The following is a 12,059-nucleotide window of genomic DNA, read 5'->3' as shown; positions in this document are numbered from 1 at the left end:
ATATCTCAGTGGTGAGAAGTGTAAGCTTTCGCATACAATCAAACGATTTTGCATCAAATTCGGGACCTGAGGTTTTGCACACGTAGAACACATAGCCATAAACAGCTTCGCTGTAATAAGACCGAGGTGTTCATCGTTTGTTAACCTAGTACGTAAATGAATTCGCATTGTGTGTGGGACGGGCGATTTCCGCGTGCTTAATGCTTATCGCGATGCCTCGTTCCAAGAAGGATTGCTGACAATTTGCGATCCGAGCGTTTCTATAGACCAGAATTTCCCACGCTTGTAAGTGGCCGCCATGTTTTTGTTATGATGATGATGATAGTGAGGGAACTGCGGGCGGCAGCGAGCCATAGCGCGTTTGCGGTTGTCAGTCGCCTGCGATGACTGGTTCCCAGAGTGCTGTAGCCGTCTCTAAATGCCAGTAATTGTGTGTTCTTTAATGCAATGACGGAGATAAGTTAGCGAGAGCATCCTGCGGCACCGTCGGCTTCAACAGAGCTTTAGCGTCGTCTGCTTCACTGCAGTTCGTCTGCTTCAATGCCGGCGCATGCAATGTACGGCGCATGCTCCTTGGCAAGAGATATACACAGGTGGAGAGGCAATATATGTAGACTTCAGTTTTATTTGTTATAAAGTCGAGCGAATATGCTAAAGAGAATGACCGCATGGTTCTTAAGATACTAATAAATAAATAAAATGAAACTGCAAGGCACGTAAACTCTTGGCAGACATTCATAGCGCCCTTAGTCACAGTGAGAGAAGGCACAAACAAGAACATTTCCTTAACAAGCTAACAATTCAAATATTACATCCTAATTGCAAACCCTTCGTTTGTAAGAACCACTGGACAATACAAACATTTCCTCAATAAGCTAGCAACTCAAAAATTAAAAAAGAGATTTTAAACTCTTCGTGTCTAACAAACACTGGGCAGTACAAGCATTTCCATAATAAGCTGACAATATAAAATCTAAAGACAGATCAAAAACTCTTCACCTTTCAAAAATGTAAGCGAACTACAAAACTCGGTACTAAACAAAAAGACAAGAACAATACTCAAAGGGCAGAGGTTGTAATCCAGATTTCATGGGAATGGATAAATTAAAGTCAGGGGCTGTGACAGTTTGAATAAAGCTGGCGCATTATACTGTAATGAAGTTCACTGTCCTTTTATACAAAGGCTATCACACAATCGAGAATGTGTTTCTACGCACAGTTGATCTCTGAATAAATTCGTCCGCGATGTCACTGAGATTTATTTTGCGGTCGAGCTCTGTGCCCATGGAGAACTTCCATGTGATTTAACTGCGCTTTCCCATTGTTGAGCTCAGGTACGTTTTGACGCGACGGAGGCATGGAAACGATCTCTCAGACCTGCATGACGTGACTGGGATATATTCAAAGCAATTTTGACAAGCATAGCTACCTCGGGCAGAAGATCTTGCAGCCGGTCACAGTTATCGCCCGAAAGCATCTCTACAACATCCTGAAACGTTTTGAAGGCTTCAACAGGTAATTCAACAGGTAACTTCAACAGGTAATTGCTGTCACCATTCCCAGTCAAAAACTGCTCGATCTGTGTCATCTGCTGCCACATTTCTGGTGGATATACCTGTCGTCCAGCTAGCAATCTGTGTCCAATAGCTCGTAGAACCGCTGGCGGTACATGTCCTCGGCCGAAGCAAATACGTGAGGTACAGATCCGTCGTCATAGCGTCGTGGAGTCTTCCTTTGCATAGATGTAGATGTAGAGCCTAGATGGCAGTGGCACCCACTCTGGGGAATTGGCCAAGAACCGGGTAGTTCGAAATAACAACAAGAAAGGAGAATTATAAAATACTGCAAACATAAATTTGGGAATAGGTACGTATATGAGAATGAATAGGTAGATTATATCTCATGATTTTAATAGAATAAAGGAATAAATGAAAACTAAAAACAAACAGCTAATCATCAATTTTGTAAAAATATAGCGGCACCTTAAGCTCTCATTTCACCTTTGTCAGGAGCACCGCAGTGGTCAACTGGACGAATGTAGTGTGTTTTCGTCACTGATCTCGGGGGCGTGCTGGTGTTAATTGAGATGAGGTTGGGAAATGCATGGCAACATAGCAAGCAGACTTTAATAGCACCCAAAACCTTAAACTAAAACTCACTCGCACTAGCACACATTGAACAAATAAAGACTAGCAAATATAGAACCTAATAAATCACTAAACATGCCCTTAATCCTGTCCACGATAGTTCTGGGCGTTTTCTCCATGAAAGTCTGGCATCTCTGCCCTACTGTTGTGACGCTACTATAAAAGAGTGTTCTTACTCAGTTCGTCGTTGCGCGTATCTTTCCGGTCGGAAACTTGTAAGATCTTTCTCCATGTCGTTGTTTTCGCCGACCGTCACATAATCATTGCTGCGTTGAAGTCGGTCTGTCCACTCGCTCGTCTCCGAAGCCTATTTAACCCGGTCGCTGTTGCTGACGTGGCAGGGAGGCTCGACGGGTTAGGCCTAGCGACGTTCTCGGCCGCTGCTTCCGTCTAGCTCTTTTCTCCGGTGCCGACGTGGCGTTCCGGGGATCATCGAACGCGCTGGTCTGCCGGTGAAGGGGGATCCTCTCTGGAGTGCCCGGCCACGTCGTGTGATGCTGAAGCTGGTCCAAGTAGCGTCGCTCGAACGTCTTTGAGGTCTACGGCTGCACCTCACACTGCCCGCGTCACGGACTCGGCGGAACCTCCAAGTCTCCCGTCGCCAGAACGTAGCTGACGATGCGACCTTCTCAGCCCAGAGCCACGTCGATAATGCCAGCTCAGCCTCGCTTCTGCCTCGACCACACCTCGGGTCACGCACCTCGCGCGCTGGTGCCGTTCGGAACGCTCCGTTCACATCGTCCTTCTTTTCTTTTGCCGCAGGCCTCTTACTCATGACAACGAACCTTGGGGTAGACTTTGGTAGCGACCATTATATCTTGGCCACGCACCTCCAGGTCGAGCAGAAGAGACAGCGCATGTTTCAGTACACAGACTGGGGCAAGTTTCGCAAGATTAGGGAAGAGTGAATGGAGAGTGAGCACAAGCCTAGCCCCGAACAATGTGCTGCACAGGTTAGAGACGACATCGAAGCTACCACCAAAGAGGTACCGACCTCCCGGTGGAAAAGATGGACAGTCATCTGGCTCACTTGTTGGAGGCTAAGCAGTCCCTCCTCGCCATGTGGAAGGGACAATGGCTCAACTGCAGGCTCAGAAAAAAAAAAAAATCTCGGAAATCAACAGAACTATAGAGGAACATTGCATGCCCTCTCTAAACAGCAATGGGATGAGGTGTGTAAATCGATAGACCGGCAAATGCGCAACGGGGGAACCTGGAACCTCTTAAAGCATCTCCTCGACGAGACGAACACTAACTCCAACCAACGCAACACACTGTCGCGCACCCTACATGCAGCCAAGCGAGAATCTTGCGGCGAGAAAATTTTATCAAGACTCGTGAAGAAGTATCTATCGGTCACACTGGGCCCTACACCACCTTCCCCTGACTACGAAGGCTCCGGGAACCCTGAGCTCGACGCAGAATTCGGGATTGAGGTGATCAGGCAGGCCAGGGGCATAGCCAGAAATTTTTTTCAGGGGGGGGGGGGGGTTTCACCGGCACGACCGGGGGGGGGGGGGGGGGGGCAAGCTTCTGCTTTCCTCTACGTCACGTGATCGATAATAAATATCGGTAGTTGAAGCAGACTCTATACATGTATATCAAAAACACGGGACCGCCCCCCCCCCCCCCCCCTCGCGTGTGCTTGTGAAGAAATTAAGTAAAAAGTAAAGTAAGCTCAGTAAATACCGTAAGTACGACAGGTACAGTGGGCGTTTGGAGCAACGGTCTCTCATCGCGCCACTGAATGGACCAGTCTTCGAAAACGCATCATTGAGACGACCCGTGCGATCGGCGAAGACATCATTAATTGTTAATTTCCGTTAAGCGTAGATGGCGTCGTCCTCGTCGGGGCGAATTGAGTTTCACAAGTCAAGGACGGCTATACACGTGAAAATGCACGTGTATGACCAGGCTATACCTACTCCCATAGCAATAGCTTGTTCGCTGCGTCTTTGCGCTAGAAAACTTAAATACGCGCAAAAACGCGTAAGGCTTTTTTTTTTTTTTTTTTCGAAGCTTTCGTCGCCCTGCTCCCTCATACGAGAGGGCTGCATTTCCTGCGGCAAGTGCATGGGCCGCTGTGTCTTCCGTTGTGTGCGAGCCTGCAGCCGTCATTTGCCTTTACGTCAACAGATTCAGAACATGTACAGAATATTTCACCGCACAGCATAGATATGGCATGTGTACGCATTTTAAGTAGTGCGTGCAACTCATTTTTGCATCACTTACGCCGGTGCAAACAGGAAGTGGTCTTGTACCTCACAGAATCTCGACTGATTGGTGTACTAGTTATGCAGGAATGAACTCCGGTCTTGTTCAGTGCATAGTGCACATAATCAATTTCTCAGGACGCGTGAACTCCGACGAGAACTGTCAGCGCCTGCAACAAGAGTTTACTTACGCTGTACTGCACACAGCAGTAATTCATGCTTGTCGGCTGTCTGTTTCGTGCATTCTGTTGCGAGTCGGTGGAATTTCACTGCTGTCATCAACCCCTTCGTGTGTACATTGCTGGTTTGGGATTCCACAACAAAACAGCAACAACCAGGCTTCCGTAATTGCTGGTTTGGGATTCAACAACACAACAGTAATTACCAGCCTTCCGTAGGGGTGCAATCGCAAACAAGAGACGTTTCTCGCGCAGACTAAGCCTACGTTCACACTTGGGAAGCGGCAAGCGGGCGCAAAGGCCAAAGCAGGCGGAAAGGCCAACGCGGCCGGAAAATTTTTTCCGCGCCTGTCCAAGTTGTTCACATTTGTTTTGCTACCGTCGCGGCCGCCGCTGCCGTTTTCGTCCAGATCCATCTCGTCTGCGTACGTACGTTTGTCGGCGGCGTGGCGCTCATTATAGCATTATTTCGAGCGGTATGTTCATTCTTTGACCCACGTACCGTCATCAAAAGTGATCATTTTACGCAACTTCGCGTGTCATCTGCGACCTTCGGTAAATTCCTCGTTGGCGTTCTGTAATTCTCCTCACACGGGCGCGGTAGCGCTGAGTCACAGGTTAGTGCCTATAGGCGTGATAATATTTCTTTAATAGCTTTTATTTACAAGTTGTAATAACATTTCATCATTTCCTATTGTCGGCGCCTCCAGGACACCAAAGGGGCAATGGGAACACCACAGCTAAAACCCGAGCTGGCCCTTGTGTTGGGGCTCGCCAAAGCCTGCGCGTCCTACGTGAGACCTACGCTCCCAATCTATCGTCGCGACGAGAAAAGCACCCCGCGACTTCTGCAACATACCGTGCACGTGCGAGAAGAATTATGGAGCGCCAACGAGGAATCTGCCTAACTATTGTCTGACGTGGAAGTGGAAGAAGAAATGGCTTTTATACTTCTACCTACTTGTTTTCTGGAAAAGGACAATCAATAAACGGAAGACGCGGACACCTCGGAAACGGCGGTGGTGGGTTCGCCTGGCTTTGCAAAAGCGCGAGAAGTTGGGTCACGCCAAGGCTTCGTTGCCGCACCTCCGGTCGCGCGAGGTTGAATACTATCGCGAGTATTGCTGACAGTACGTTTTAGTGCCACTCTTGTCGTAGAGCAAGGGCTGGTTCTTGATCGCGTCGATCAGCATTACAGCCTACACTTTTGGTGCCATGTTCAATTTTACGACCGGTTGTTTACATGGTAGTGTAGCTTCCAGTGAAGCAGAACGACTTTCCGCCGCGTTTGAGCTTCGCCATGGCGAAAAAAATCGGCCCGAGACCGATTTGGCTCGCAGCTTGTTTTTCTGTCTGTTTTGCCGCCTAGGCGGGCGGATTTTTGCAAGATTTTGCCGCTTCCGACAGCTTCGAGACCAAGTATGAACGTAGCCTAAGATCCTGCGCGAGCGCGGCCTAACCGGCACCTGAAGGGAAGCGGCGGAAATGTATACCGGATATTTCGACCACCTGGGGTCTTTAACGTGCACCTAAATCTAAGTAAACGGGCCTCGAGCGTTTTCGCCATCATCTAAAATGCGGCTGCCGCATTTGTTGCTTCATTTTTTGCGCATTTGTTGCTTCAGAATGCGGCCGCCACATTCTCGCCCAACACTTCACAGAGTGTCAAAGGCTTGACAAACACCGTGACAGTTTTTTTCCATATGCAGACATGATTCGCTGTAAATTACCAACCCAAACGGAAGCGCCCAGGAATGAAATTGTGATAGTAACACCGGTTTCATGAATTATGTCAGCGCGAAGTGACGAGAAAAAAGGGTGGGTAAGTGGAGGGGGGAGCGGAAAAAATTTCGGGGGGGGGGGGGTTGACACCCCCCCCCCCCCCCCTCTGGCTACGCCCCTGAGCGCTCCACGACCTCAACGGCAGATCGGCTGCGGGTCCGGACAAGATCACAAACAAAGCTCTACGGAATCTGGACGACAAGTCCATCGAATACCTAATGAACATCACTAACCAAGCATGGAGCAGTGGTAAAGTCCTGGAAATGTGGAAATCGGCCAACACAATCGTCATCACCAAGCCAGGCAAGCCGCCCAGCCTCGACAACCTCCGCCCAATTTCGCTCACATTGTGCGTGGGGAAGGTTGCTGAGCACGCAACTCTAAACAAGCTTTCTCGCTACCTGGAGGACCACGACATTTACCCACAGTGTATGATCGGCTTCAGGGCCGGACTCTCGACGCAGGACGCGATGAAGCTCATCAAGCATCCCATTATTAACAGTAATACGCGGGACACGAGAGCCATACTAGGTCCAGAGCTGGAAAAGACCTTTGACAACATTTTTCACTCGTTCGTTTCAGAGACGATCTCGAGCCTTAACCTGGGGAAGCACTTTCATTCCTACACGAGATCGTTCCTGTCAGACAGAGAAGCCACCTTTAAGATCGGGAACCTGACTTCAGACATGATCAAGCTGGGGTCAAGGGGGACACATCAAGGTGCAATGATCCCAAACCCTCTTTAACCTCGCCATGATTGGTCTATCCAGGAGACTCTCTGCTATCGATGGTATCAGTCACACCATTACGCAGACGGCGTTGCCATCTGGTGTACGGGAGGTAGCGACGGACAGGTAGAGACGGCCCTGCGAGAAGCGATTGATGCTACCGAGAGGTACCTCGAGTCCACCGGCCTTCGGTGCTCACCGCACAAGTCGGAACTGCTACTATATTGACCCAAGCGGAGAGGCCCCAAACCAAAGGGATGGAAGCCACTCGCCGAATGCGACATGAAACTACGCACAAACGACAGAGGCTATATTCCGAGGGTGGATGCCATCCGGATCCTCGGCATGGTGATCGAGTAGAATGGCTCTAACAACCAGACAGTGCTGCGACTCACTAAGAAGACGGAAAATGCCATCAGAATGATAACAGTGGCCAACCGGCAGCAAGGCCTCGGAGATTACCTCGTGAGATTGGTACATGCGTTCGTAATTTGCCATTTCACTTACGTCGCGGCCATGCACAACTGGCAAAGATCGGAGCGGGATAAGCTCAACGCGGTAAACAGGAAGGCAATCAGAGCTCTCGGCCTCCCCATATATACACACACGGACCGCTCACATCAACTCCGCATGCTTAACACGCTAGAGGAAATAGCGGAAGCGCAAAAGAGGGCCCAGTTCGTCAGGCTATCTACCACACAAGCTGGAAGACACATCCTACAGGAGCTGGGCGTTCCCTCCACAGTAGTCGATACAAAGTTCTGCAGCATCCCTCGAGAGTATCGGGACCGCATCATTGTCGCCCCGATCCCACGAAACGTCCATCCGGAACACAACGTGGGAAGACGTCGGGCGCGCGCGAAGACCCTGCTGGAAAAGGCTCGTGAACGGGCTTCGGAGAACAATTTCGTAGACGCAGTGCGCTACGCCGACGGATGGGCCTTCGCTGGGGTTAGCGCAGACCACGAAAGTCAAGTCACGAACTCAATCTCGATTCGGACGACGTCCTCTGAGACCGCAGAACAGGCGGTATAGCGATGGCCTTATTTGACGACAAGAGGACAATCTACAGTGATTCGAGATCAGCTGTTCGGGCATTTGCCAAAGGAACCATATCCGAGCTGGCCCTAGGGATACTAGAAAGCTAGGAGATCAAGCCACACACAGTCATCTGGTTTCTAGCCCACATGGGACAGATCGAGGGTGCCCCGCCCAACCTCAATGAGTCGGCACACAATGCTGCGCGAGGGATCATCGACTGCGTAGCTACCGGGCAGCGTGATGTTGGGGGTACAGACAATCGGGACTCTCCTTCCTCGTACAATGAACTTACTAAGCACTTTTACTTGGCTCGGAGGATATACCCCCTCCCACATTGTAAACTCAATAGACCTCAGGCTTTACCACTAAGGCTTCTACAGACAAGGGCATACCAAACCCCCTACTTATTCACAAGATTTACCCCGAAATTCAGACGACTAATGCATGTGCACCATGAAATAACTTGGCGAACTTAGATCACATGCTCTGGCGGTGTCCCGCGTTACACGGCGATAACAGCAACACTTCTTCACGCTGAGTTGCGGGTCTACGCAGCCCCAACCTCGAAGAACAGTTATGGTCTGTCCAACGGACCCGCGACGCGGCGGAGAGGCTGGGCCTCTTTGTCCCGACGTGGGAGCAGCCCACTGCGCTCTAACGGCCGCCCTAAAGGACCCTAGTAAAGTTTCTCACCATTTCATTCATCCTGTAATGAAATCCTGGATGGCATCGTCAACTTCCTGTCGCTGTGCCCAAGGGTCGAGGCCCCCTGAGATAATAAATTTTGAACATTTAATTCTAATCTAAAAAGGCGGAAGGTAGTTTCTAAGGGTCTTTTTCGCAATTAAGCATATCTTTGACAGACAATGAAAAAATGATCTAATGTATCATGTTGCCCACAAGAGGGACAGTTCGGTGAGGGAACCAGACCAGCTCTGTGTAAGTAAAAATTTTCAAATGGAATTCGGCAGCGTAGCCTAGTGATTGCGACTTCAAGTGCTCACGTTTGATAGAGTTTACTATTTCAATAATGCGACAAGTGCTGAAAATCTGAGGAGTTTGTTAAAGAAGGGGCGTGAAATTCCATTTACTTATTCTTGATAGGTCGGCGATAGAGTGGGCGTAAGTTTCCCTGCCATTTGGGATAGATGTGTATAGATAACATGGACGAAACTTACTATGACAGGAAGCGGCGCTACTCCTTTTTGTCATTGTTTAACGAGTGGTACTCACTCTTGCCGACGTTCTGAGGCTGAAGCGCTTCCTTTGAAGGTTAGCGATACAATGCTGGCGGACGAGCAGATTTCTGTATCCTCGAAGAAATCCGTACATCTGGAAGTGCCGGTAACACGTTCGGACAGTTGCAGCAGCGGTCCGCGAACTTGGCCACACAGATTCATTCCATTCCTTATCATGCCAGTCACTATTTTTGCAGCCACCTACTGCACACGTCTTCAATCCACATGATTCAATCTAGCATGATTGGAGCACAGTGCGATAGCGAAAACTCAGTTGCATTTCCGACAGCTGATCGCACAGAAGCAAGTTAGAAGCGGCAGTGGTTTCGTATTCGTGCGCGGTCTCTGAGGAGACGTATGGCGCCAGTGTTGCCAGGTTTGGCTATATATAGCCAAATTGGGCTACGGGAAAAATTTTTTGGCGTTGACTCGGACGAGTTGGCTATGTGGCTATATTTGGGCTACTGAAAATCTGCGACTTGGCTGTGTTCGGGTTATAAGTTGCGCCCTAATCCACGCTCCAGAGGTGGCTCTGATGGAGCAGAAACAAATCTCGAAGGCTTTGCTTTAGCTGGCTGAGCCAGCCGCGTGGCTGTGCGTGTGTGCGTGCACGAAATGACCCCCCCCCCCTCCCCCGCCTCTCCTTCCCTCTCTGCGCCGTTGTCTGAGCCGGTGACTTTGATATTTGATGTACTTAAACTTACACCCTGCTTGACCGTTCGGTACCAGATTCCCGGGCATCGGGGTGAACCTGGGAGTAGTGGGTTTTTCACAGTACACTGTACTAACATGGCTATGCTCAGGAAGGGAGAGCAATAACATAGGGTCGGGGCCGTCGGGCGATCGTGGCGCCGACACGAAAGAAGGGAAGCACGGGTGGATGACACGCTCCAGTGTGTTCATGGCCATGTCTTCCGGATGAAGTATCGCGCCGGGCACAGCTTTCGACCTACTCCACGTTCCTGGCGCGAAGCTTTACTGCAATTTTCCCTTTCCTGCTAAATGAAGCTGTCTTCGTGCTTAGATTCGAGATTCGTTTCGATAGGTTGGCCAAGTATGCGACAAGTGGGCCAAGTATGCGAGAACGTATAAAAAAGAATGGGAGCAAGACCCCGCGCCAAAGGTGGGTTCTGGTGCTTTTACTTCTAGATGGTTTGCCCGTAATGTCATGGATGCAGATACTCATTCTGTTAATATCGAAACATGTTTTGCCACGATGACTTCAGTGCACCACGTCACATGAACTCCGCCCACCGTGTTAGCTTAGCTTGTGAGGTGTCGTGCTGCTGGCCCGAGGACGCAGGTTTGATTCCCGGCCACGGCGGCCGCATTTCGATCAAGGCGAAATGCAGGAACACCCGTGTACTTAGGTGTACGCTAAAGAACTCGAGGTGACCAAAATTAATCCTGAGTCCCTCCCCTGTGTCATGCCTCCGAATCATATCGTGGTTTTGGCACGTAAAACCCCAGCAATTATTAGAGTTTTAGTATAGGGGCCTCAAACGTATACTGGTGCCCCAAAGAAATATCGTCGAAGCCACTGAGCATGCGCAAGACGGAAACTGTGTTTGGGTTTTGTGTCGGGCACGCTATTTCATCGATTTAGTGGGAGCCCCAAAAGCTGCCTCAAAAGCTTTCGTCAACAAACATCGCGGCGCCCATCGAAGCGACGGCTCTAACCTAGCACAAAACTGGGCTCGATTCGTGGTAATGCGTGAACGTAAGCTAGACGAAGTGATTGCGGTTATCGCTTTCTCCCAACTAAGATGTGTAATGAAGGTTGATTCATTATACGCCGTTGATTCCGAATTCAATTGTAGATTTCATGGCTCGTAGGCCTATCACGAATTGACTTTGCTGGGTGAAGGTGCGTAAAGTTGGTTACTCAAAACTAAGCGCAACAAGTTGCGTGCTGCTAATAGAATAAGTTATAAATTGTAATTAAAGACGCAAACACGAAAGTCTAAATTACTTTTCTTATCTTAAAATGGTATATATTATTTCAATATTTACAACAGCTTTTCTTTGACACTGTAGTAACGCTGCAAAATCAACACGCTATCCGCACCGCAAAACGTCTATTCCAAATCTCTTCATTTCTGCATGCCCCAACGCTAACACCTGCAAAGCTCTTTGGGGCCCCAAACTTTAGGGGCACCTATTCTAAAACTTTATTAGCCATCAAAATGCATTGTTTGCTTTTTGACAGTAACGGTTTTCACAGCATTACCACTGTTATCAATTTGTTGTTTACCATTGCTCTTTGTGCGCCGTCACGGCTTCTACTATTTCGAGCGAGTTAGTTCGGGACGTGCTCGTCGCCGAAAATGACTGTGCGCTTCTTACACTAGTGGGCCAGTTTGCGCAGTTCTTTTAAAGCTCCGCTTGCACCGATTCAGACAGTGAGTGGCATCTGTAGCCTGTCCCTTTTCTTAACGCATGTTCTTGGCGTGCCAGAGACCTAAGATGGCGGCCAGGTTGATGTCAATTGACACTATATAGATAATGTGTGTCCCAGCTAATCCGGGCCAAGCTAATTGAAAAACAAAAACAGAAAAATGAGAAAACAAGAAAGGATAATGAGACAAATAACGCGAGATATCATAGCGCGAAAGACTTGTTTTAGCTCATCAAAAAGGAAGCCGTAAGCACGTCGCCGTCGCAGATCGCTGGACAGCTGAACTTCTACGCTGTAGGCAGAGATAACGTCAGAGATCGATGACGCTGAACA

The sequence above is a fragment of the Dermacentor silvarum genome, chromosome 1 (genome assembly GCF_013339745.2).
Source record: "Dermacentor silvarum isolate Dsil-2018 chromosome 1, BIME_Dsil_1.4, whole genome shotgun sequence".
Taxonomy (NCBI): domain Eukaryota; kingdom Metazoa; phylum Arthropoda; class Arachnida; order Ixodida; family Ixodidae; genus Dermacentor; species Dermacentor silvarum.
The sequence above is the reverse complement of the archived record's forward strand: the minus strand, read 5'-3'. Positions refer to the sequence as shown.